Raw genomic sequence first — 22,381 nt, 5'->3', positions numbered from 1 at the left:
TGGGAAGTTTGGGCTTTATTGGATCCACGTTTCCAGAGAAACTGTTTTCTCTGTAAACTTCCAGGAAGCTCTCAATGTTCTACAACAATTAAGTTGCATTTATTATAGGTTGTTATTTCCTGCGCAATGTCTCTTCAGTAAGGATTATTCAATTATGGGTGGTCACTCTGATGGTTTGAAATAAGCCTCTTTATTAAAGGTAACCCTGACAGTGCAAGGTAGGTTAAACTATAAAATGCTAAGAGTTTCAGGAAAGAGATGATCATTGGGGGTTGTAGTAGTAACTTGATTTTGTAGATTGACCGTCATCGATGACCATTCTCTAATCAATGTGCTACAGGAAACAGCTACATGTGTGATGATGCTAGTTCATCTTTGTTTTTTGTTTCTGCTATCAATGTAATGGTCAATAAAGGAGCTGGCCACTTGTTGGAAAACTGACGTCCACAGATAGTAGAGAATGTTCCTGTAAAAAAAATTAGTCTCTGTCCTGGTTCCGGTGGGGATAGGGTTAATTTTTCCTGGTATTCCATGCCATGTGAGCCACGCCCACCCTGAGCTGCCGGGGGAGGGGGCAGGAAGTTGCTGCTTAAAAGCGGGCTGGGGCGTCCCGGGTCCGGTCCGGCCGGCAAGCGGCGGGGAGCGGCGGTTCCGTAATCGCATTTGTATATTCCCCTATCCGTGTTGTTGTTGTTGTTTGCCTGTTCCCTTTGCTGTCCTGTTAAACTGCCTTTGTCCCAACCCAAGAGTCTTGCCTTTTCTTACGATTCTTCCTGTATTAGGAAGGCGCGAGCGAGCGGCACGTGGTTCTTTGTTGCCGTCTGAGGCTAAACCACGACAGTCCTTTTTGGCGCCCAACGTGGGGCACGAAGGGTTGAGATAACTGGTCATCATGTTGCTTGGTTTGTTCTCATGGCTGTGTTACATAAATTCCTATATGGCTTATGTACTCCCTGCGATGCTGTTTACCATGTCTGGAAGAGGGATGAGGATTATCATTCTGCTGTCCTGTGCGTTATCTGTTTATGATATGATAACATCACTGTTCAGACGGCTATTTTGGGGTGTTTATGTGGTTTTGCTGTCCTGTTCGTACATTGGACACCATCTCTCAGAATTTGTTAATAATTTCCCCAGCCCTTTTGCCTCCCTTTTCTCCTTTGGGTCAGGTATGACAGCTTTTGAGAATTTTGAATATCCTTGGGATACTCAAACCAGCGTGTTCCTAGTGCTATGTCTCCTGAATACGTTCCAGGTCTTGTTTAGGGTTAAGCGACTATTTAAGACTACCACCCGGAGATCTGCTCCGAGGCTGGATAGTCAGGGGTGGCATGGCATGTGGGAGAGCATGGGCAGGTACCTAGAGAACTACTCACCTCCAATGGTCTGGGACTTCACCCCTGAACAATTACAGGACCCTGATAAAGTGGTAGAATATTTGAAGGGAAAATGCTGTGGCTATTCTAGAGAGGCACAACTCACCGCGCTGTGCTGGGCCCTGGCCAGTATCTACCAGGCACTGCTCAGAATTATGCAGCACCCTCAAGGGGAAGAGATGGAAACCAGACCGGCAGCCCCTGCGGCAGCCCCTGCGGCGGACACTGCGGCTGCGGCAGCCCCTGCGGCGGACACTGCGGCTGCGGCAGCCCCTGCGGCGGACACTGCCACTGAACCAGGGAACCAACCCGTGCCGGTATCAGTTGCCCCCATACAGAAGAAGTAGTACACAAAGAAATCAGTTCGCTTAGTAAGAGATGATGATGAACCAGGGTCATCACGAGAGCAGGAGGAAGAGGCAGAACCAGAGGTAATTACTCGATCCCTATCCTTGAGTGAGCTGCGGGATATGCGAAAAGATTTCAGCCGACTTTCAGGCGAGCACATTGTCACCTGGCTGCTCCGGTGCTGGGATAATGGGGCCAGTAGCCTGGAATTAGAGGGTAGGGAGGCCAGGCAGCTGGGATCCCTGTCTAGGGAAGGCGGCATTGACAAGGCGATTGGGAAAAAGACCCAAGCCCTCAGCCTCTGGAAACGACTCCTGTTAGGCGTGAGGGAGAGGTACCCCTTCAGTGAGGATGTTGTATGTCAGCCAAGCAAGTGGACTACCATGGAAAGAGGTATCCAGTACCTGAGAGAATTAGCCGTGTGGGAGATGATTTATTATGACTTGGACAATGCCGACTTACCCACAGACCCTGATGAGGTGCGATGCACAAGGCCCATGTGGCGGAAGTTTGTACGGAGCGCACCATCGTCATATGCCAACTCCCTGGCAGTAATGGAATGGAAAGGTGAAGAGGGACCAACGGTGGATGAGGTAGCTGGCCGGCTCCGGCGATATGAAGAAAGTCTCTCTTCCCCCCTTGTCTCAGCTGTGGAGAAACTGTCGCGGAAGGTCCAGCAACTTGAAGAGAATATGTCCTACTCCCCACCTGCATGGGCCAGCATCTCAGCTATTAGAAGCAGGCATTTCCCCACTCAAGAGAGAGAGTACAGAGGGTACACACCACGAGGCACCCTGTGGTTCTACCTGCGGGACCACAGAGAGGGTATTTTAAGGACCCAAAAGGGTACCGCTGGGCTTTTGGCATAGCTGCTTTGGAGACAGAGAAAGTTAAACAGTTGTCTGCCTTGCCTGGTCTCTCGGAGGATTCTTCTGTTGTGGGGTTGTTGAGGGTCAAAGAACAACAGGTGCCGATTGCTACCACAACGGTGCATCGGCGGCAGTATCGCACTAACCGAGACTCTCTGATTCCCATCCATGAGCTGATTCGTCAACTAGAGGTTCAAGGAGTGATCAGCAAGACTCGCTCACCCTTTAACAGTCCCATATGGCCGGTGCGAAAATCTAATGGAGAGTGGAGGCTAACTGTAGACTATCGTGGTCTGAATGAAGTCACGCCACCGCTGAGTGCTGCCGTGCCGGACATGCTAGAACTCCAGTACGAACTGGAGTCCAAGGCAGCCAAGTGGTATGCCACGATTGATATAGCGAATGCATTCTTCTCAATCCCTTTGGCAGCAGAGTGCAGGCCACAGTTTGCTTTCACTTGGAGGGGCGTTCAATACACCTGGAATCGACTGCCCCAGGGGTGGAAACACAGCCCCACCATTTGCCATGGACTGATCCAGACTGCACTGGAACAGGGTGAAGCTCCAGAACATCTGCAGTACATTGATGACATCATTGTATGGGGAAACACAGCAGAAGAAGTTTTTGAGAAAGGGAGTAAAATAGTCCAAATCCGTCTGAACGCTGGTTTTGCTATAAAGCGAAGTAAGGTCAAGGGACCTGCGCAGGAGATCCAGTTTTTAGGAATAAAATGGCAAGATGGACGCCATCAGATCCCAATGGATGTGATCAACAAAATAGCAGCTATGTCTCCACCAACTAGTAAAAAGGAAACACAGGCTTTCTTAGGCATTGTGGGTTTTTGGAGAATGCATATCCCAGATTACAGTCAAATTGCAAGCCCTCTGTATCAAGTAACCCGGAAGAAGAATGATTTTAAATGGGGTCCTGAGCAACGACAAGCTTTTGAACAAATCAAACAGGAAATAGTCCATGCAGTGGCCCTGGGGCCAGTCCGGGCAGGACAAGATGTTAAAAATGTGCTCTACACCGCAGCCGGGGAGAACGGCCCTACCTGGAGCCTCTGGCAGAAAGCACCAGGCGAGACTCGAGGTCGACCCCTAGGGTTTTGGAGTCGTGGATACAGAGGATCCGAAGCCCGCTACACTCCAACAGAAAAAGAGATATTGGCAGCATATGAAGGGGTTCGAGCTGCTTCGGAAGTAGTTGGTACAGAAGCACAGCTCCTCTTAGCACCTCGACTGCCGGTGCTGGGCTGGATGTTCAAAGAAAGGGTCCCCACCACACATCATGCAACCGATGCTACATGGAGTAAGTGGATTGCACTGATCACGCGGCGAACTCGAATGGGAAACCCCAGTCGCCCAGGAATTCTGGAAGTGATCATGGACTGGCCAGAAGGCAAGGATTTCGGAATGTCACCAGAGGAGGAGGTGACGCGTGCAGAAGAGGCCCCACCATATAATAAACTGCCAGAAAATGAGAAGAAATATGCCCTGTTCACTGATGGGTCCTGCCGTATTGTGGGAAAGCATCGAAAGTGGAAGGCTGCTGTGTGGAGTCCTACACGACGGGTTGCAGAAGCCAGTGAGGGACAGGGTGAATCGAGCCAGTTTGCAGAGGTGAAGGCTATTCAGCTGGCTTTGGACATTGCTGAGCGAGAAAAATGGCCAGTACTCTATCTCTACACTGACTCATGGATGGTGGCAAATGCTCTGTGGGGGTGGTTACAGCAGTGGAAGCAGGGAAATTGGCAGCGCAGAGGCAAACCCATCTGGGCTGCTGAACTATGGAAAGATATTGCTGCCCGGATAGAGAATCTGGTTGTGAAAGTACGCCATGTAGATGCCCACGTACCGAAGAATCGGGCCACGGAGGAACATCAGAACAACCAGCAGGTGGATCGGGCCGCTAGGATTGAAGTGGCTCAGGTGGATCTGGACTGGCAACATAAGGGTGAACTATTCATAGCTCGGTGGGCCCATGACTCCTCAGGCCATCAAGGGAGAGATGCGACATATAGATGGGCTCGTGACCGAGGGGTGGACTTGACCATGGACACTATTGCACAGGTCATCCATGAATGTGAGACATGCGCTGCGATCAAACAAGCCAAGCGTTTGAAGCCTCTTTGGTATGGAGGGCGATGGCTGAAATACAAATATGGGGAGGCCTGGCAGATTGATTATATCACACTGCCACAAACCCGTCAAGGCAAGCGCTATGTGCTCACAATGGTGGAAGCAACCACTGGATGGCTGGAAACATACCCTGTGCCCCATGCCACTGCCCGGAACACTATCCTGGGCCTTGAAAAGCAAGTCCTGTGGCGACATGGTACCCCAGAGAGAATTGAGTCGGACAACGGGACTCATTTCCGAAACAGCCTCATAGACACCTGGGCCAAAGAGCATGGTATCGAGTGGGTGTATCACATCCCCTATCACGCACCAGCCTCTGGGAAGATAGAACGATACAATGGACTGTTAAAAACTACACTGAGAGCAATGGGTGGTGGGACTTTCAAACACTGGGATACACATTTGGCAAAAGCTACCTGGCTAGTTAACACCAGGGGATCTAACAATCGGGCTGGCCCTGCCCAATCAAAAGTTCCACGTACTGTAGAAGGGGATAAAGTCCCCGTAGTGCACATGAAGAATATGCTAGGGAAGACAGTCTGGGTTAGTCCTGCCTCAGGCAAAGGCAAACCCATCCGTGGGATTGCTTTTGCCCAAGGACCTGGGTGCACTTGGTGGGTGATGCGGGAGGATGGGGAAGTCCGATGTGTACCTCATGGGGATCTGATTTTGGGCGAGAATAGCCAATGAATCAGATTGTGTGCTGTTAATTGCTAAGTAACACTGTCACTGTATGTCCTCATTGCTATAATTGATATCAGTTGTACTACAAGTAAGGCACAGGGATGATGGGATAAGAACTGACCTCAGCAGCTGGCGCCCAGCAGTTTCCTCAAGATCTACATCTTCAGCCCACGGACTGTGAGCATGAGCCACACCAGGTGCACCAGTCACAAGCTCCGAAAAATACAGCATGCAACAGACCAGCACCACCCAGCATCTCACCTGCCCTGAGAGACTGTTCTAACAGATGGAGCCCAAAGCCGTTGATTAAAAGAACTCAACGGACACTTTGGAGGGATGGCCCATAAACTAAGGGCATTATATGTGTGTATATATATATATAACAGGGGAAAGTGGTGGCAATTCATTGGAACCTGCTGGGCATGGCATAGATGGTATGGAATAATGGGTGGATAATGTCCTGGTTCCGGTGGGGATAGGGTTAATTTTCCCTGGTATTCCATGCCATGTGAGCCACGCCCACCCTGAGCTGCCGGGGGAGGGGGCAGGAAGTTGCTGCTTAAAAGCGGGCTGGGGCGTCCCGGGTCCGGTCCGGCCGGCAAGCGGCGGGGAGCGGCGGTTCCGTAATCGCGTTTGTATATTCCCCTATCCGTGTTGTTGTTGTTGTTTGCCTGTTCCCTTTACTGTCCTGTTAAACTGCCTTTGTCTCAACCCAAGAGTCTTGCCTTTTCTTACGATCCTTCCTGTATTAGGAAGGCGCGAGCGAGCGGCACGTGGTTCTTTGTTGCCGTCTGAGGCTAAACCACGACAGTCTCCCAGCAGCATTAAAAGCTGAGTTTCAGAAAGCCATGTAGGCATTTGTGCACTGCAGTTTTTCCACAGTAGGGCTAAGCGTTACAGGGACAAGGTCATCCTGATGACCTCAGTGGAAGGGAACAGCCCAGGTGCTTGCGGGACTAGAGTTACAGGGCTTTTTTCCTGCCTAATTAGCAATATTACTTTATATTTTGCACGTCCTTTTGCATGTGTTAGGAAGAAGTCTGCAGGGAGCTCATTATGTTACCAGCCTTGTAGTTATAGGCTTGCAAAGCTGTAGCTTCAGGGACGTGGGAGGTGCATTCACTTGGAGAAATTCCATATCCAGGCTGAAACCCTGCTGAAGACTTGTAGGAGCTCTGCAGGATGTCTCTTGTGGGGCATGCTTTGTCCTGTCCTGCGTGTTCCTGCAGAGAAGCTGTCCAGATGAATCTGCCTTGACATATTTTCACTTTCAGATAATGACTGAGGGCAGAATTTTTCCTCGTATGTTATCTGTTAAAAAGTCTCTAACCAATGAATGGAGTTGCGGAGAAAAAGACGCCAATGAAACCTTGCTTGTTGCTGCCTTGGCATGATTTTTCAGAGCCCAGTGTGGTTCCTGATTGGCATATTCTAGAAGTACGGTTTAGTGTGAGGGCTTTTTATTTTTTCTCCCCTCTGGTGTAGAGAGTGTGAAACATGACAGAATCACATTCCCAGCACACTACTATGCTAACACACTCAAAACCGTGTTGCTGAGAATAAGACAAGAATCTCTAAAGAAAGGATACAGGGCAAGAGCTTCTGACAACGCTTTGAGGACAATAGCATGAACATTTGTTGTGAGAATGTCTATCTGAATCTAAATTCATTCACTTGTCTTTGAGCTTTCCTCTTTGGAAGACTGGATCCTTAAATCAAATTCCATGAGGTATATCATGCCATCTTTTTTTGTATAACTGTTAACACTGAAGGAGGTATTATGTTGTTATTTTCTGGCCATCGTGGAACTATGCTAGCAGTTGCTCCTCAAAAAGTGTATGTATCTTGAGCCAATGAGGATCATGGAGGATGTTTCTATGTGAAGTCCCAAATACTAGAGTTGATCAGCACTTTAAGGAGAAATATTAATCAGAGGTTTATAAAAAGACGCAATCAGAACATCAGGTACTTTCCCCAGTTGATGAACTGCACCTTTCTTCCTGTTGCCACCACCAGATAAATGATATATATTTGTGTAATCATTTTTGGACACTACACACCTGGCATTGCCCAGTTACCCTGTGGAAAAAGTCACTTTCTAATTTAAGTGATGACAGACATAAAATGAGGTTATCGACTTGCCTTTCACTGAAATACAAATGCACACAACCCAGAATAACTCAGAATAAAAAGGGCAGTTTCATTTTAATGGAACATAGTTTGAAAAAGAATAATTTTTTTAACAGTTGAAATATTTATTATAACTACATTAGTATAAAGTGATAAATTTTTAAACTTATAGTATGTAAACATAATTTATGTACTGTGTAGAATTAACAATGCACATAAATATAAATAGTAATTTTAAGTATAGATAATTTTGTCATAAGAGGTTTTTCTTCATTTATGTAGAAAAATTGTGCCGATGAGAACAGAAGACTTAGTAGAGTTTTAGAGGTGTATGTGAGCATGGGATCTGTCTTCATCAGTGTGAGCTGCCACTTTTTGCAGCTTTCTGTTGCTTATATCACTTCAGCTTCTAGTAAGTTGAAGAATGCTCACTTTGTCCAAGTCTATTAGTTGCAACTGACTTAATTGCTTAGAAAAATATCTTTGTAGGGCAAAGCAAAAGCAGACAAAATGCTCCGAGAGTGCAGAAGGGTATACTTCTGATAAAAAAAATCGCACAGAAGGTGCCCATTTCAACGTACAATTCTTGCATTTAATGTATATTTAGTGTAAATAAAAATAATAGGCCAATACAAACCACATCATCTTCAGTGATGCAAAACATCTTGTTCTTGCAGGTTGAGGGAAAACTGTAAACTCGGTTGTGAGATTTGATTGTAAAATTTCTGAAGACAAAAATGTATTAAGTTCTGCAATGTACTAGATATGGCATTCTAACATGTTCCAGCAAAAGACCTTTGAGTTGTTTTGTTAACATTATTTTAATATTTCTTTCAGGATGGGTATTCCTTCTTCACTTCTGCTCTGTGGTTTGTAGGATGACAATGACATCTTTGATAATTAGCATGTCAAAGATAGAGGATAGCTGCCAAAATATAGGCTGCAGTGTGACCTAAAGTATTTATCGATCTTTATCCTAATAGCAAAGTGTTCATTGACTACATGTATGACTGGGCATTCAATTACGCTTACTTACTGGTTTTTAGATTGCAAAAATGGTTCATCCAAAAGTGCTTTGTCTGGAAATAAAAGATTACTCATAAATCTGTAAAGCTCTTAATTTACATATTTATATGTAGTTTGTCTTGAGATAAGTGGACACTTGTGTTTGTTTTCTAGCTGCATTACTGCTGACCTGGAAGATAACAAAGGCAAAAGAGCCTTCAGTTGCTATTATTAGCACAGCTCTCTCATGGTTCAGACAGAATAATGTGCTTCTGAATGTGTGTGCTTCTGAAAGTATGTTCGGAGTAAGTCAGACTTCAAGGCGAGTGTTTAGACTGGGACAGATGAATAAATGCACTTCCTGCTGGAGTGGAACTGGTTTAGGGCTTGACTGGCCTAGTGAGCATTATGGCAAGTGTGGCTGATTTCGGCCTTCTGTCACCATCATCATGTCAACACGTTACCTGTGTGGAAAGTCCCCTGCTCCCTGCAAAATGTATACTCTTAAGTTCTAGACCTGTTGGGTGATATTCAGGAAACTGGGATGCCTAGGAGCTTTTAAATGTCTAGCAGACTTTGGAAAAGTCAGGGGTGGTTTATTTTCCCTTATCACCTATGAAATCCTCTTCAGAAGAATCCCCTTGTCAATAACAGAGGAACTCATGGGATGGTCTTCGAGTCACAGGAAAAAATACTAACTTCTGATTTATGTTAGTAATTTTAAAATATTTTAAAAAAAACCATTATTTTTAATGTATTACCAAGCTACCAACCTTTTAAAAGTAATTGCATGATAAACAAATTAAACATAGATATTCTCAGTCTATGATAAAACATAGATATTCTCAGTTTCAGGATAAAAAGATTTCTGAGTTCAGACATGGAGGTAGATATCATCTGACAAGTCTGAAAACAATACCAGACATGAATAACATCAATAGCATCCACAAGCGCTGTCTGAGACAGGCTGAGCCAGATCTTTAGCTGTTCTAGACCACTGATTCTACCAGTGGTAAGCTGGTATCGGCAAAAAGTTTGGACAAGGAAAAAGTAGTTTTACTGTCTGACTCTTTGAGAAAGAATTAACTAGGCAAACTCCCATCGTATTCCATATGCCCAACATGTTTGTTTTCTCCAGCGTAGCCTTGATTGAATTTGATTTTTTGTCTTGAGCTTTTTGACTTCAGAGAAAAACGTGTGTATAGAAGTAAAAGGATAGAATTAAGCTGGAATGAGCGCTTAAATAAATTTACTGCTGTAGATGCTCGGGAATCCTGACAATAGAACTCCTGTGGCTTTCTACAGGGCTAATGAATGCATTCAGAAGTGCTGACCAAAAGACGTGTCACGTTCTGCAAGACACTGACACAGTTCTGAAGCTGCGACACTACCTGGTTCCTGTTCTGATTACTGCTAATGGTTCCAAATTCAGTAATCTTTTGACAGAGAGGTCATCCTATGTGTACCTAGATAGCTATTCAGATAGCACTACCTAATTAACTAGGAGTTGAGCAATGGTAATACCTACCATAAACATAGGTATAAGTATAGGAAGAATTAACTCTTAATTATCTCCATTAAGGCATACATAATTTTACACGCATTTTTAAAACTTTTGGGTATATCTAGTACTAATATTTATTTAATATATCAACATTAATATATTTGTGCTTGTATCTGATAAAAGGAAGCAAGCGCGTTCTTCATGTTTAGAAAAATTAGTTGAAGCTCACAGAAATCAGTGGGTAACGAGGAAGTGCAGAGCAAAGGCCTACACTTCTGAGAGAAAGCTGATATAGCAGAGTTTGCCATGAACGAGCCTGCAAGTGATTCCAAACAGACTAATGTACTTAGGAGGCAGAAGAGGGAAGGTGCGATAAAAGTAATATAAATTAATAACAGGAGTTATGCCCGCTTGTTCTACCTGCATTTATTTTGATATAAACCCCAGAATTTCTGAGACTAGGCACTGCCTGACTCCAGAGAATTGGCATGCCAGGAGCTGTCAGCTCTCTTTGTATTTCCAAAGTAACTTGTCCCAAATACGTACCAATGTCAGCCACACAAATGCGTGCATAGTCAATTAAAATGCTTTTCAATTTTTTTTAAATACTCTAAATTCTGCAGTGTTGTTCTTCAGCTATCACCTTCTAAAGATGAAAAAGCTACTGAAAGCACCCCTGTGTAAGACAGAATACAAAATGTCTTCTCATCCCGGTGACACTTCGTGGAGACGGTTTCAGTGGCAGCAAAAACTAGAGCAGCCTAGTGCCAGCAGTCACTGTCTGCCGTGCTGAATTGTTGGGGCCCAGGTTGCAGGTACAGGGTGGGTAATGGGGCAGCGAAACCTGTGAAGCAATGCATCTTCCTGGGAGCAATCGTTTCCCAAAGTGAAGAAGACATCACACTTGAACTTGAGTGGCTGTTGTGAAATATCTTGGCCAGCTAAGGACAGTGGAAGATGGAATTCTAGCCCTTGATATTCAACAGAAGAGTAGTTTGCTTTTCTTATTTTGCTTTTAGCTGATTGTGAAAGAACAATCTATTTCCAGGAAAGACTGTTGGAGGACTTGGCAACTGTTTGTTGGGGAGCGAGTCTCATTTCTCATCACCACTTCTCCACGTTTTCCCTTTAGAAAGCAGCACAGTGCAGTTTTGCAAATCTTGCCCCAGCACTGGGGAAGGATGTATTTGGAGATGGTGTAAGAAGAATCTTAGTGCCTACAGATACTTCACGTATTACCACAGAACTGAAATACTGACATTAATCTTTTTTTCTTTTAGGAGTATAACTGACATCAGGAGCCCCGCTAGCTATTCATCCGGAAGCCAGATGTTGATAAGGAAAAAGCAAAAAAAGCAAATTAGCACATGTACTCCCTTAGACTGCCTGCATACCCCAGGACCGAAAGATTCACCAAGCAGGTAACACACAGTGTTGCTCCTGGAAGTTAATTACCGTGTGTTAGGAGTAAAAATATGAAAACTTGTAACCAGAGGGAAAAATAATTGCCACAAATCTTGTTGTGTTTGGTCACAAATAATTTGATTTTGGGATGATCAACATTAGTATTGCTGGTTTTGTTAGTATGACAGGCCTCTAACGGTTTAGCCTGTGGGATGTGGAATAGGATGGGAAGCTGGTGAGAAATGTGCTGTCACATGATGCCTGAAATATTACGCAGATAAAATTTACCGACTACTCTCCTCTAGTTTATCCTATTTGGAAAGATGCATGACAAATAAATGGCTGTTTCTAGTGAAAGTAAGTGCTCCTTCATCTAGAATAAGCATTCTGTCTTGAGAAGATTTACAATATTAACCGTTCTCCACTACTGTTTGCAATCACTGCTTCTTCTCAGTCTTTCTTACTTTGCTTCTTTTCTGTTCCGTTTTCATTTTTTTTTGAACTTTCCTCATTTGCCTGCTAGTTTTTCTTCAGATAATCTGGAAGGTGAAGAATGACCAGACAGAACTCAAATGCCATTTTGTTATGCCTAATAGCTGATTAAAAAAGAGCTGGCCCATCTCTAGTGTTCACGCACAAATGCTTCCTCTCGGGTTTTTTAAATTGAGTCATAATTGCCTATGCCAAAAGCTGTCAGTACAACAGGATAGAAAGCAGTCAGCTCTTCTTAGTGTTATATAAAGTTGTCATTTTGGAAGAATGAGCAATGATAAACAACTGTTGCAGTGCTTTTGCCCATTTTCACAGTAAACCATGATGTTCATGTTGCTTGTAGTTTTGAACTCTTTTCTAATGAATTACGTTTCTCTTGTAAGGAAAGAAAACAAAGCAATAGGAATTTAAGCACAATATATATAAGGAAAATGGGGCTGGATTTCTGGAAACGTGTCCATCAAACATGCACATACCTGCACGCAGTATAATAACGTATGAAAAGATTGAAGGCTTTCATGTAAAACATGAAATTGAGTGTATCGTTGTTACTGTGACAAGCACATTAGCAGATGCCAACATCTAGCTGTACATTAAAAGAAAAATTTAATATAAAACATTCTTAAGTCTACATATTATACATACAACATGGCATGCAGTCTTCCCTAATCATGTGTGATTTCGTGGGTAATATAAGGTGTAATTAATATTTGTAGTGCTTGAAATCTTAGCAAAATGCTATCACTGACTTCTGTAGTATCCACTTCTTCAAGTTGGCAGCAGAATTCCTCCTGATTTTGAGAACTCATTTCTTTGCTTTCTCATTAACATTCAAATTACTTCTAGGACAATTATTAATGGAAACTGACATTGTGTAATCTAGCTCTGGAGCCACTGTTGCTTTTTAGTAAGCAATAATTTACTTTTAGCTCACTGCAACTTACAAGGTAATGCTTCCAAAATTCTGTATTTCATAACCATAGCTGAAAATCAGTCTTCAGAGTTCCAGCATCTGTGGCAGCATGTGGTCCTGCATTAATTTGCTGAGTCAATGCTCCAGCTTTCTGGTTCACCTCTTTTACTGAGGTGATAACAGCTTTTCTGAAGCTGTTCTGCAACAGAACCGGCTGCTTTCTCAACCAATGACTCATTGTTTTGTATATTATGCTTTAAAAATTTCACAGGGGACAATCCGTCCCCATTAAATAGACATAACTTCCCTAGGTTGCTCATATGCCTCCTAGTGCTATTACTTTTCTGTTGTTATCTGACTGCAGCTATCAACTATATAGACACTATACTAAGAAAATACGTTCCGCTGACGCACAAGCAGAAATCCACCTGACTGCAAGCTCTGTAATTTGCCTTATAAATGCCCCTTGCCTTTATAAAATATTGAGCAAAACCACAAATGGTGAAATTCTTCTGGAAAGCAAAAAACGCTAGAGCATAGAGGAGGAAGGTTTAGAGAGGAGTTGTTAGATGCATGTGTTTACATAAACTGAGGCAGCGCTTAGTAACTTAAATAGGAACATGAAGGTTAAGTGTGCTCTTATAGATGGTAAACTCTCAACATGGAAATTATTTATTATATGCACGTAATACTAAACTAGTTTTATGAAGCAAACTGCATCCGAAGAGACTGATTTGCTTGCAGCTGTAGGCTGTTTGTACTTCCAATGTATGTCAAGTAGCATAAATATTATTTAAGTGGTGGGATATTTTTTTTTTCTTCCAGACAAGCAAAATGATGAAGACTGACAACTACAAATTGGCTATTTCTTTCAACTTTAAAAGTATCCAGGTTACGTTTGATCATTTGGAATTTAGATTGGGTGTCTATGCAAGTCACAAGGTTGGAAGCATAAGAGAATGGCTTCTGTGTATAATTAAATCTATTCCAGAAATCCCTGGTCACAATTATGTCAGACATAAGTAATTAATTATCCTTGGCATGAGTGCTTTGACGTACACAGTAGTTTTGAAGGCAAAGTAATGAAAATCTGGAAAATTTAGTACTCTTGCTGTGGAGAACCTGAGAGGAGCTGGATATTGGGATAGCATAAATATGTTATCTCACTGTTACTTCTAAATATAGTTTAGCTTAATACCGTGTGATTTCCTAATGAGAGGCTGTTGCTGTAACTCAGTACTTTGAATTCCTTAGCACCATTTCTCAAGATTTGTTCTGAGGCAAAAGGTATTCCTTTGTTTGTCCTGAACTTCTCTTTCCATTAGCAGTCCGTAACCCATTTAATCTAAGACAACTTGTTACAGCCCCACACCTACCACTGTAACCTTCTGTTCCCCTGCCAGCTCCTTTGCTGGTGCCGCAGACTAAGCAAGCGATGTCAGAAAATGAATATGTGAGTAAAATGTGTGCTCCAACCTTGGCAGTTGCCAGCTTCAGCCATCAGCTTTGTATTTCACACAGCACTGTGCTAAGTTGTCTGCCTTTGTCATGGAAATCTTCCTATTTGGGAAAATTACATAATGCTCTGATGCTCTTGAGCTTTTTTTTTTTAAAAAAAAAAAAAAAGAAAAAAAGTTGGCATGCTATTCAAATCAGAATAGGGAAAAGATCTCATGAGCAAAGGCTTGAAAGCGCTGTAGCCTATTGTATCAGTAGCAATACAAGAAATACTACGTTCTGGGTATTTTGGGGTTGTTTCATCTGTCACATTTCATATTTAACGTGATTTAAAGACTTTGCAGAAAAAATAGATGACAGACATACTTTTTAAGCCATATCTGTTTTTTTCTTTGGTTGTTTTTCACTTTTCAAGTTGGCTTCTATTTTGATTAATCTTCTGAGCAACGACATTCTGTTTTTCACCACACACATTTTATTCAAAATACTGAATCTGAGGTATTAATTCAGAGCCCGAATTGTAGTATTACCTTCATAATATAAATATATTATCAGTGTATTTATGCCAGATTTGACTTTAAAATTACCTTTATTTTTGCAGGCGTAATAAATATAAAATAAATTTTTGCAGAGTTCTACATTAGCAGTAATGATTATGTTCTTGTTTATATCAAGAGATACTACATAAAATTATGATGTTTAATGCTTTATGAAAAAGTAAGCATGCTTTTTATTTTGGAAGAGTATAAAGAGTTAACTTTATTTAACACCCCCTTTTTTTTAAAGTATAGCTAAGGTAGGAGGAGGTTTTCAAACCAGACTCTGGTAATGTAACTTACACAATTTTGAAATCTAAAGGTCAAATAATATTGTTGCTTGCATATTAAAGACAATTTCCTAAGCTTTGGAGGGGAACAAATGTTTCCATTCATGAGTCCTGTCCAGGCTAATGCTTTTATTTCCTACAATAATTGTACTTGTGCCATAACAACTATAACTTGAAATCGCTACAGAAAACCTGTTTTCAGTCTTTGTGGAAGTCTCGTACTCAGTGCAGTACAGCTGCTGGTAGTAATGGCTGAGAAGTTGTGCAAAACTCCTTTTGAGCCTTAGTATGTTCTTCTCTATTGAAAGGAGAATTACGTGGCACTTGTGTAAAAACTCTACAGAGTTCAAAGAAAGTCTTCGATGGATTCAAGTGGTGTATGCTCAACTCTTCAAAATGTCATGACTCAACGGCCTTTCTTGTGGCATCCCTGCAAATCTGGCGGTACCACAGCAGTATTCCCAAGGCAATGGAAATTTTAAATCTATTTCTTTAAAGATCTCACTTGACTTTTAAAATGTTTTCCCCTCACCCATTTAATTCTTTTCTTTGTAATAAGTTGGACAAAATTATAAGTTAACATGGTTTTACTTGTAACTCTGTCTCTTTTTGGCACGCATCAAAATAGTTTTCTTAATAATGCCACAACACAGAGCACTTGTACAAATTACCCTGAGAGATATGTGTTGAAATTGTTATGAGACTCTTTTGCATTATTTACATCATGATGTTCTGTCAGTGTACTAATACTCAAGACTGCTTATATTTCTGGATTTAACAAATATGTAAATCAGGTGCACATTTCCCTAGGAATGCAAATGTCTCTAATGAGGAAAGACAAAAACTTCAAAACAAACAAACAAAAGAGTAGAATATGGTAAATAGCTCATGTGAAAGAGGGAAAAGAAATGTTGCTCAAGTAAGTGGACTAGAGATATGGGACTGTAATCCTTGCTCTGGGACTGTTTAATCAGCTCATCTTGAAGCTCTGACAGATCAGTTGTTTCTGAGCAGGGGAAGAATGGCAGCCAGACCCAGTTTTCCCATAAGAAGGCATGAAAACTTCTGTGTTTCCTCTATGTATCAATTTATAGAGCAGAGGCGACTGAGTTCCTCTTGCTGAATTTGTTAACACTGGTCGAATACCACTCCAAAGGGCTCCAACACTCTGAAATACTTTTTCTTTATAATGCAATAATTAAAATAGATGTTTGATTTCAGCGTATAAGGACAGAATGGGAATAGCATCATGGTGAACTGAGTTTAAGTATTCTAGAAGGATTTGAATGTCCTTCAGAGAAGCATTCAGCTCGAATTTCATCTCAAAACATTCCCCTGATTTTGTAAAGATAAGCGATATCTTTGAATCATAATGCTCTAGATTGAGTATATGTGTAGTGGGAATGTTATGTATTGTGCTGTGATTGTGCTATGCTTTTTATTATGCATTGCTCACTGAAAACTTTATCTTCCATTAAAAGCTGAATTCCATTCAGAAGTGCAATTAAACAAAACTCGCTCACTAAAATAAGACATCATTTATTTCAAGCTGGCTTCTATTTTGAATTTTGATGGCTTCCTGCTAAATAAGCAAGCTTTCTTCTCTGTGAAATTAGTTCAGTATCTAAAAATATGAATTACTTGGTATTTTGTTTTTCATGGTGTAACTCCAGCCCTCAAAGTACTGGTAAGCATTATATTTCTCAATTAACCACCATCTTTAAGATGATCATTATGGTAAAATTAGTCTGAGTTATGAAAAATCTATGAATTCAGAATAGTGTACGTGTAATAAGTGGGGTAAAATGTTTTAATCAACATTCCTTGTTAATTCTTTAACTGCATATTTCATATAGCTGTTGCCTTTTTCTGTCTGTTTTCAGTCTTTTAGCTAAAAAATGTGCTTTGTGTCTGTTATAGTGAGAATGCCAGTTGGATTCTGTGCACGACATTCATGAAGCCTCTGCCTCATTTGTCTCTGTCATTATATATCTGGTCTTGCTTTAACACATTCTCAGTTGTTTCTGCTGGTGAAGTTGACGGGTGAGGATCATTAGTAGTATAGCAAAGCCACCTTGAAAAATGCTATGTTGATTTTCCCATGTGCTACTTAATCTGTCATGCAGATATAGATATTAGAGTGCTGGAGAACGAGTTCTGTAAGCAAAATTATTTCCTGATAAAATCTCTCACAAAGTTATGCCAAATCTCCACATCCAAATGTCTACAAAAAGCCTAAAAATGACTTATCGGTAGTATGTGCTTGTGGTAATTCTTTGCAGATTAGAACACGTGGAGAGCTACTTTGGTACCTTTGACTTGTGTTAACCTAACTTCCATCATAAAGGAGAAAAGGTCTGCAACAACATCAGCTGATGCAAAATTTGTTTCTCATCTCTCCCAGTATTACACTCCCAACAGCTTTCTGCCTTTCCTTGCCTACAAGTTAACACCGCGTAGGAGGTGTTTGCTTCGTACTGCTTGAACTCTTAAACTTTGTCTCTGGGGGAGTGAGGAGGCTGTAATTACTGTGACGTTCTGGTGCTGATGGTGAAAGAAAACTTGATGTTCGCAAAACCCTCAGTAGAAGCTGGACTAGGACTTTTTAAAATTGTTACCCCTAATACCTCTAATTGGTACCTTGGCTAGGTCTCCAATGGAGCATGAGTTAAGGGACTTTCTTAAAAACAGTGTTCACTAGACATACATTAAACTGACTTTTAAGTATTGTACAATTGCTGTCTGTTACAATGCTACCCAGAAATCTGAGCTGTCAGGTGCCCTTAAGTCTTGTTGATTTGGATGAATGCTTTAAGTACCACCAGAAATTATATGTATAGCATAGAAAAGCAATGTTCAAATGTAGTTGTAGCACAGAGTATTATTATTTAAAAGACTCAGACCCTCAATACGAGTATGTATGCTTTACTCTAATTTTGTATGAAAATGTAAGAAAAAAGAATGCATGACTAAATGGCAGATAAATGTATTAGTAGTTTATGGTAGTAAACTTGTCTAGGGAGGTGATTCTACCCCTCTGCTCCTCTCTGGTGAGACCCCACCTGGAGTACCGTGTCCAGCTCTGGGGTCCCCAACATCAGAAGAACATGGACCTGTTGGAGTGGGTCCAGAGGAGGCCATGAAGATGCTCCAAGGGCTGGAGCCCCTCTGCTCTGAGGACAGTCTGAGAGAGTTGGGGGGGTTCAGCCTGGAGAAGGGAAGGCTCCGGGGAGACCTTAGACCCCCTTCCAGTATCTGAAGGAGGCCTACAGGAGAGATGGGGAGGGACTGTTTATCAGGCTGTGTCGTGATAGGATGAGGGGTGATGGCTTCAAACTGGAAGAGGGGAGATTTAGATGAGATGCGAGGAAGAAATTCTTTGCTGTGAGGGTGGTGAGCCCCTGGCCCAGGTTGCCCAGAGAAGCTGTGGCTGCCCCATCCCTGGAGGGGTTCAAGGCCAGGCTGGACGGGGCTTGGAGCAACCTGGTGTGGTGGGAGGTGTCCCTGCCCAGGGCAGGGGGTGGCACTGGATGGTCTTTAAGGTCCCTTCCAACCCAAACCATTCTATGATTCTTTGTGATTTGCAACTTTTTAGAAGAGAACTTTCACGTCAGTATTTTTTTAATTGTTACGTTAAAAATATCCTCCATGTTTCATGTTCTCTTCTTGTGTTCAGTCTGCTCATTGTGAATATAAAATGAATCAAAGATAAACAAAATGGAAGATGTAGAATGAATGAAATCCTTCTTGTTACTGTATTTTTGCTAATTCTAATTTGAAATTATAATTTCTTTTAATCAAGACTTTTTTACTGGGCAGCTGGTGTCCTTTGTGCCCGAAGTCAAATATGAAGACAAAATTTGATGTACTATGTTGTAAAATTGTCAGAATAACACACAGATTTTAAAATTACAGGAGTGAAAAGAAGAGATGAGCATCTTATTTGTTCCTGGTTGTGATTTTTTTCAATGTATTTTTTCTATAAAGCGTCATCTCTTTGCTTTTATTTTAGAATAATTCTGTCTTATTGACAACTTAATGATTAATTTTTTTTTATGAGGCTCCATAAGCAAGTATTATTCCATGGTTCTCTGTTCTCGTCAAGGGCAGTGGGAATGAGTTTTTTTGCTTCCGGAGTTTGTGTTGCTCACTTTTTAAAACTAATCCTTAAGACATTGATTTTACTTGCTTTTCAGATTTTAAAAGTTTTTTGAAAGACAATAGAGAGAAGAAAGGTTATATAAGAACAAGGATTGCATGCTGTTTTTATTTCCTTATGACATAATTATGGTTTATTTTTCTAGATACTTTCTGCCAAAATATTTGAACGGGTATTTAGGAGCAGCAAATGTAAACTCTTTGCGGATTTCATTTATGCAGGTTTAAAAAAAAGACACTACAATATTAAAAATACTGAATGAAAATGTGTACGTGAAGTTGCAGCATGGTGGTTACCTGGAAAGTTAATGGACAATAACTAGTATTGGAGAGATGAGAGACTGAACTAAAATCTTCTATTTTGAATATGATGGTTAATAGCTTATTTTTGAAGTTGTTTGAATTTTTGTAATGTTCTGTTGGTTTGTGTTTATCTTTCTCCCTTTGCAGAGAATGAATTCTGTTCTATCTCAGCGTTGCCTGTCATTGTGAACTATAAATATATCACTTTCCTTGCAGTTTTGAAACTTAAAGGAATTCTGAAAATCCTTCATTCTCAGAGATCAAAAGCTACTGTAAACCTGGGTAAATCGGCTTTGTGAGAGCTATTTGAAGTACTATCGGTTGACAATCTACCGACCAAATCTCTTGCTTGCCCAAAGTGTCTGTGAGCTACTGAATTAAGTGATGCTACAAATTTGATCAGTATTCTTATTTTTCGCTTAGGTATTACCTCTTGATTCAGTTCTGCTCTGACCAGTTCTACTTAAGAAGCAGTGGATGTTTTCTGATCCCACTGGGTTTTTTTGTTTGGTTGGTTTTTTTGTTCTTTTCAGGAGTCGTTCCTCCCTGTTTAAACAGAAGCAAGCAGGAAGAAGTCAGTAGTGCTTAAACAGGGCTATACCCAAATATATTTACTTCTGAGCTCAGTTAACTTCCGATCTTTAGTTTCATCTGGGACTTTGACCACAATAATTGTAAAAAAACAAACACACACCCCCTGCAATAGAAGAAAGTGACACAAATTTACATAAAAAAGGCGAAGTAACAGTGTTCTGCAGTAACCAAACGGAAGAGGAGGAGAAGCCATGCATAGAACTTTTTACTTCGTGCCTTGTCTTCTTTGCTCTTAGTCTGACCTCTGAAAGATAAGGATTGTTTAAAATATTTTGGAACTCCTCCTATTGTAATCACTACATTCCAGTGCATTCACATTGGCCCAGGTTGCTTCACTTAAGTCTGTCTTTGTTCCTACATGTTAGGGTCCCTGCGTGTAAGTGACAAGTTATTTTTTTGTAATTGCTAGTAAAACCAGTAGGACAGACAAAATACAGAAAATGCAGAAGGAATTAAGGGGAAGGTCACATGAAACGAACTTCCTACACAATAAGGCATTTCCCCTGACCCTGGTGAATGCAAAACTCTTGTGTAATTAATTTTTTTTATTTTTACATTATGTAGCAGTTTTCAGCAGTACATACCAAAATTATACAGAACCATTGTTGACATAATGATGGTTTTCCAAGCAATGTACAGAAAGCCTAACTCATTTTTGAGTGCAGTCTGCATAAAATCGGAGTTGTATGGATTTCAGGGTAGTTCTTTCTTTATTACACTGTATTTTAAGAAGTTTTATGTGACCTTAAAGTGCAGTTCTTTTTCAAAAAATCCTGGTTTAGGTTGGTATGTTTGTTAAATTTGAATTTTGAATTGTAAATCTTCCCAATGTTGAGATGTTCCCAGTTTTAATGTGCCTTTTTTTTTTTTTTATTTTAAATGGTCTCTTGGATTTCTTTCTGCTGTGTTTTAAATGTAGATGAGGAACTCATCCAAATGGTCCTTTTTCAAATATGGCCTTTTATCACTGGATTATATCTAATACAAATTCATACGTGGATTTAGCCAGGAGTTACAGTCCTGGATTGTGTAGCTGTATCTGACTGCCAGTATTGTTCCTGGTAATGACTGCAGTAGAGAGGAAAAGCATTGTCCACAGCTTGAGCTTGATTGTACGCTCTGTTATAGAGAAAGTCAAGGGAAATACAAGCTTTCATTTGTGAAGCAAACAAAAAACCCCTGTATGTTCACTTCAGCTGTTCCAGTAAGAGCAAAATAATCTCAGAAAATCAAAGAGGAATCAGATTAGGCTTCCTACTGCTCACCCACTTTATGCCTATCAGTCAATTTGTGTGACGAACAAGAAAGAGTATGTCCTTGGAAAAATACTTACGATAGGCTTATTCCAGCTTATTTCCTTGGTTTATTTTATTTCATTTTGTTATTGAAAGAATGGGCTGACACATTCCTCTGTGGCTTCTTCTTTAGAAATATTTAGGCTAGTCCCACTGATTAAGATTTTTATATTCATACAGGATGTAATCAGCATGAAATTGCAAAAGAAAGCCATCCTTCTGGTTTGGCAGTGAAAATGCAGAATAAACAACTCAAAATTTATGTCTTTTATCTGTCTAAATTACATGATGGGTTAATCATTCATGAAGCAATCGTTATCTTACAAGTATGACTTACAGCTCAAGAGAAATAAAAAATAAATACCATGCTGTTATTTTTCTTTATTATTGGAAGACATTCCATGGTGTCAGCGCATGCATGGAATGTTGGACAAGTGTTTAAAGAGATTAAGCTACTGTTTGAGAAGGATTTTGAGAGAAAACTGGAAAAGCTATTATACAGTGTGCTACTTCATGTTTTAGAAGGTTATAAAAACTTACAGAATAGGTAACGAGACCGAGTAAACAAATACTTTAATGCCAATTGAACTACTAGGGTGTTTGCCTAAATAAGAGATGTAAGCTTTTAATTTTTAATACAAGTAAACTTTCTTTCAAGTACCACTTTTTGTGATATAGCAAATGCAGATCATAGAAAAACCTGGCTGGAGTAAGCTTTTCAGAAGTCATCCAATTTATTCCCCACCCATAAGAAAGGATCAACTAATCCATTTATGATTAGCACTTGCTCTGTTTTCTAAATATCTTGGTTTAGCACTTCAGTAGTTTTAATACTTCTTTTTACAGTTAGGTTTTCCTATGATGTAATGGACATAGGCTTT

The 22,381-nt window shown here is 40.9% G+C and overlaps 1 protein-coding gene across 41 annotated transcripts in view; it reads left to right on the top strand.

Moving 5' to 3' along the window:
* Positions 1 to 22,381, top strand: part of LOC141748935 (guanine nucleotide exchange factor DBS-like) — a 243,678-nt gene that overhangs the window by 87,957 nt on the left and 133,340 nt on the right. For 40 of the 41 annotated variants that reach the window (XM_074601727.1, XM_074601713.1, XM_074601746.1 and 37 more), the window contains one exon: positions 11,338 to 11,478. The gene's annotated coding sequence lies outside the window, so the exon portion shown is untranslated. Of the gene's footprint in view, positions 1 to 786; positions 903 to 11,337; positions 11,479 to 22,381 lie in introns of those variants that run through there. The other variant, XM_074601743.1, reaches the window with a different exon arrangement.

This window comes from Larus michahellis, chromosome 9 (genome assembly GCF_964199755.1).
Source record: "Larus michahellis chromosome 9, bLarMic1.1, whole genome shotgun sequence".
Lineage (NCBI taxonomy): Eukaryota > Metazoa > Chordata > Aves > Charadriiformes > Laridae > Larus > Larus michahellis.
The sequence above is the reverse complement of the archived record's forward strand: the minus strand, read 5'-3'. Positions and strand labels throughout refer to the sequence as shown.